Here is a 6,000-nt window from a genome sequence, read left to right as displayed (position 1 = left end):
CTAGTACTTTAGTTCTGTCATTCGAGATCCTATTCAGTAACTTATTTGGATCACAAAATTTTATTATACATATATATATATATATTAACAAATATTAATTAAGCACCTCTCTGTGTTGGGTAGTAGATTAATACAAGGGCTTCATACAGACCCTGACCTCAAAGCCTGCACTATAATAGAGATACTAATGGTCCATCCTACCAATCCACAATTACTATGAAAGGCACTAACAAAAATGTTCCATATTTCTCCAATCCAGGAAATAAACATGGAATAGCTTGTTTTTAGATCCAAATTCACTGTCTTAATAAAAAAGGTACAATTGTATTTCACAACAATTTGATACACTTAACTATTAATTTAAGAAACAGTATACATTTTTCAGCATCTAAAGGTTAAGAGAAAATGCTTATTTATTTTATTAAAGGTGATTTCCTTATCTTTGTACTTGAAAGAAAATGATCAGCAGTAACATGAAGTCTGGTTGAATAATGAGAAATTATTTTGCCAGTTTTATTTCCAATTTTACTTTAGTAAAAAGATTAAAAGTAAATGATTTGAAATTCACCAGGAACCTAGTTTCCCCAATAAACATCTGAATGTTAAAATTAAGTTTCAGACAAATGCCTCCAAAAGCTCATCAAATAACCATCTTGTAGAAAAAGGCACTTAAACAAGAAACCATAATATAAACTGAACAGTTTTATTTCCATCTTTATGAAGAACTTGTTAGAAATAAACACTTCATGAACTACCCAGAGCAACATGATGAGAAACTTCAGTTTATTATTTTGTCTTTTAATGTAATTGTCATATCAGGTCTCCCCAGATCTTCTTCCAAGTGTACCAAGTCATTGTACTAGCTTTTAGAAAACATGCTCTTTGAGAGTGCAAAACATCTGAAAGCTACCACAAAAATGTTGTTCATGGGAAGAGGATGAGGGTAGAAAGTGATATCAAGCATTGCTATAGCATAAGAAATTGAAAAGATCTTGGATACCATCTAAAACAGTGATTTGCCAAGCAAGTTTTGACTAATAGAAAGTCTGAGGATCTAAACAAATCTATTAAAACAAATTATCTAAGAGTATACCCCAGGAAACTAAACTGGTAAATGCACTCCAGGAGTTTTAAATTTAGACAATCCTAAGGCTTACCTTTGAGAAAAAATACCTTTTAAGAAGTAAGACCCTCACTCTATAGGTAGGGAAACAGGAAAGCCAATTAAATCAGTTAACTTTTCAAGTAAGCAGAGTAGACTTGTATACATATATATGTATATATATGAAATATAAAATTTATCTCTTTCAAGATAAAATTGACCTGATTATATATAAAGAACATTAGAAATTTGAAAATTCATTGTTGTGTACAGGAATGTTTTTAATGAACCCTTTGTACCTTTCATATTACTATAAATCTTATTTTGTATCAGCTTAAGGTTTTAATTTTAAAACCTTTTTCTTTGATCACCATAGATTTACTGTGCCATAATAAACCTGAGAGTAAAAACCATGGCTATTGGAATAAAGTTTGCAATGTTATCATTTTTTAAGTAATAGAAATAATAGTGTACAGATGATTTTATAAAAATGAATTCACACACAAAATACACTGGAAACAAAGGAAAGATGAGACACATGAAAGTATACAGGAGTTTAGTCCATCTTATTCTCCCATATCCTCAAGACTCAAAACAATTCTCAGGACATGGAGACATGAAGTGAACATTTGTTGAATCAAATTCATTATTGAATCAAACATTGTTGAGTCAAAACACCAATGCAAAGAAAAGGAGGGGAACTTCCTGATTGAAATCCCATATACCGGTTGGAAATGTACTAAAATGAATTGATACAGCCATGCTCCCTATGCCAGTTAAATATGTTCATTTAAAAATTTAAAATACAGGTTACACTTGGTCACAGCAGATGTTAGTGACTAAATAAAAATGAATGAACCCTTGATTCAATGGAAAGATTCCAGATTCTTCCAGAGGAAGAAACTAGTTCCTTTGGAGCAGAAAGCCAAAAAATTATTAATATTTTCTAAACATCAAGAAAAATGTTCACATCACTGAAAGATATGAGTAACAGCATGGGAACAGAAAGAGTCTGAAGATCTACAAGTTTTTAGTATAAGCCAGAAAAGCCATATCCTCCATAGCATGATGGGCAGTAGCAGCCATATCTGTATCCCCCATGGCTACAGCCATGGCCCAGTCTGGAGAAGCTGCTGCATCTGAAGCCATGGCCATAACTCAGGCCACCAAAGCCTCCACAGCCAAAGCCCAGGCCTTTGCAATAGTTGGCATAGTAGCTTATGTTGTCAAGTATTAGAGATCTGTTTTGGTGCTGAAGAGGAATTTCCTGAGTGTGACCATCTATAACTTCCCTGAATGTTTTTATACCCTCAGTAGTGCAACTGGTAAACAATGACATGTGATATTATTTCCACATAACAGAATAATGTAAAGTCTTAAAATTACTTTAAATTGTTCTTTTCTTACTTACCAAAGGGTTCAAATTTTTGTTAAAGGAATTTTAATAATAATATTATTTTTTAATGAGTTTGCATTCCTAAAAACAGAATGTTTCCAAGATGAAAAATGATTAGAGCCCCTTCAGAGGCCATACTGCACTGGTGTTCTAGTTAAAATTGTCTAATCTTGTTGATAGCTTCCAGGGGTCCTATAATTACATAACCTCAGATTTCTTCTCTTATTCCATTGTCTTAGCTACTGATCATTCCCAGAACCCAAGACCTTTTATTCATGGTGATAAGGGCATAGTCACAATGTCATTAGAGATTTCCAGATAGTCAAATTATAAAACACAAAAACAAAACCAAAAAAAACCTTCTTGGTTTTTTATTTTGTTTTTTGTTAGTTATTTTGTTTGTTTGAACCTTCCTTGGCATTTGCCCTCCTTACCCATTCATTCTTCTTTTAAAGCTTTCTTCCCTTATTTTCTATGGCAAATGTTCAATTATCTTTCTCTCTCAATTTCTTATTAGTCTTCTTCCCAATTTCTTATCCCTTTATTAACTCTAAAAGTGCCCCTTTTCCTCCATATTCAATGTATACACTTTTCCCATGGAATTTCAATAAATATTGTTTAATAACTGTGCTTGTACCAATTACTTTCAAAAGCTTTCTCTAAATATCAGCTCCATCAATTTGACTATTTACTGGATATGTCCCATTTGAATTGCATTCAAATTTCATGTTTAGTAGTAAATTCATTTTTTTTCTCACAAAACTGTCTCTTGTCTGTATATTAGTCATTCAAATCACATACCAGAGTATGATCTTGGAATTAATTCTCTTTCATATTTTATGAATATTTTCCCTATTCAGTGCATATTGCACCACAGCAACTCAACCATGTAAATGATAATTCATTAATATTCATGTCTGTTCATTGTTTTCACTTAATTCAGTCCTCCACTACTTTTTCCTGGATTAATGTAAGAGCCTCCCCACCAGTCACACTTCCCCAAGGCAGGGCCCTCATCTGATCTGTTCTCCACACTGAGTCCAAATGAACATTCTGAAACACAAATCTGATCATTTCATTTTTCAACCATTATACCTAAGTCATTAAGGAAAAGATTATACTCCTAAATTCACAAACAAGGTCTTTCATCACCAAACATTTTTCTCTATCCTGGTCTCTAACAATCTACCATATATTTCCCTTTATTCCATACATAAATAACAAAGACATTATTAATCCACTGCATGCTTTTGAGACTTTACAGGAGCTGCTCCTTCATTCTGGAATCTTCTTTTATACTTATTTATCCATCTTATTCCAACCCACCCTTCAAAAGATAGGTCAAGTGGCACCTTCTCCAAGGACATCCCAAGCTACTTCTACCTCTGCCTGATTTAGAAAATCCTGCAGAGTGTTGCCAAATGCCCTGGATAAAAGTCTGTCTTTGCATTTCATCAGATTTTAGTATACCAATTTGTTTACTGCCTTTTCCATTACATTATTTACTCCTTCAGGGCAAGAACACTTATTATAATCATATTTTATACTTTTGTGAATGGATTGGAGTAGGCAATATATTGTTAGTTGAATGAATAAATTATTAAATGAACAGATCCATAGAAAACAAATAGCAAATATCTCTAACAGTCTCATCCACAAATTCAGAGATGCAAGAAGTATTCATGTATACAAAGTATATAACAAAACAACAAAAATGATTATCAAAGCATTCAATTAATAGCTTGCCCCTCCAGAAGGAGAAGAAAACTTTAATGAAATATTTCATATTAAATATTAAAAAATTAAATGTAAAAGAGATAAGAAGAAATAAAATGAGTTGAAAAACAGGAAAGAAATTTTTTTTAAAGGTAAAATCATATCAGAAAGAAGACCAAGTTCCAAGATGCATAAATAAGTTTGGATTCAGATGAAAACAAATGATTCCATTGAGGAAAAGCAGGAAAATAATAAGGTACTAAAAGTTATTTGATATTTGATTAAGTAAATGATACTAGTTGACATTCATTATTCAAAACTGAAAAATTAGCAAAAGTTTAATAAAATAAAATGAGGAGCTAAGGACATTTTTACAAAAAAATACATAATTAATCACTGACAACCACTAAAAAAAGTATCAAAACATTTATAAATAGCTAAAGATATTTTTAAAATATTGAGTAAATAAAATAAAATATATAGAGAAAGAAGCAAAGTAAATATAACAGTACAATAGTAATTATAACAAAAAAAATAGTTTTCAGAGCTGACACTAAACCTAATAGCAACTTAATAAATATGAACTAGCTTAATTTACCTCTTAAAATATTATTTGGACTCACAAAGAGTCAACTGTTTTCAAGAGAAACATTTAAAGCCGTTATTAAGAAAGTCTAATAATAGAAGTATCAAAATAATTCAATAATGAGATACCACTAGGCAATTATTGAAAAGGATAAAATCCCAGAAAATGACAATACCAATTGCTCACAAGAATGAAAAGCAAAAAGAACATTCATTCATTGTTGGTGAGAAAGCAAAATTGTATAGCCACTATGTGAGGCAGTTTGGCAGTTTTTTAAAAAGCAAAATATCATATAATCCAGCAACCTTTCTCTCTGATATATACCCGAATGATTTGAAAACTGTTGTCTATTCAGAAACTTGTATGTGAATATTTATGGCAGATTTGTCATAATTTCCAGCAACTGGAAGCAATATCCTTCAAGAAGTAAAAGGGTAAACAAATACAGTACATCCATACAATGAACCCAGGAATAAAAAGCATTGAGTTATCAAGATGAAAAGATATACATGAATCTTTTATTACGTAACTTTCTGACAGTGGAGAAACTTGAAAAACACTATCTCAGAGAGTTCAAAATCAACACCAACAGTGAAAACTTATGCTGATAGCATTCCTGATATGATGGAATGAAAATAGCAATTTACCTCTGCCACATTCCTTGCAAACACCATAATTCCACTCCAATCATGAGAAAAAGGTTGAATAGATCCCAGTTGAAGGACTTTCTACAGAACACTTGACCAGTTCTGCTGGAAAATTGTCAGGGTGATTGGGGCTAGGGAAAGTCTGAGAACATGTCTCGTCAAGAGGAGCAATGACTAAATGCAATAAGGTACCCTAGATGGTATCTTAGAAAAGAAAAAATATATATTAAATAAAAACTAAAGAACTCTGAATAAAGTATGGACTTTAGTTGGCAATTATGTATCAATATAGATTTATTATTAGCTGTAACAGGTGCACATACTAATGTAAAATGTTAATAATAGAGCAAATTGGGTGTGGGATTTATGGGAACTCTCTGTGCTATCTGCATAACGTTTTCTGCAAATCTACAACTGTTCTACAAAATTATATTTTTAAAAATGTATAGGCAGATGTATATCAGTCAAAGAATGAAAAAGCACTTGTTTATAACTCTGTTATCAAAGTAGAATCTAACCAGATGATAAAACACAACAATGGAAGACATCTTAT

The sequence above is a fragment of the Mesoplodon bidens genome (assembly GCF_964165515.1).
Source record: "Mesoplodon bidens genome assembly, chromosome: 5".
Classification (NCBI taxonomy): Eukaryota; Metazoa; Chordata; class Mammalia; order Artiodactyla; family Ziphiidae; genus Mesoplodon; species Mesoplodon bidens.
The sequence above is the reverse complement of the archived record's forward strand: the minus strand, read 5'-3'. Positions refer to the sequence as shown.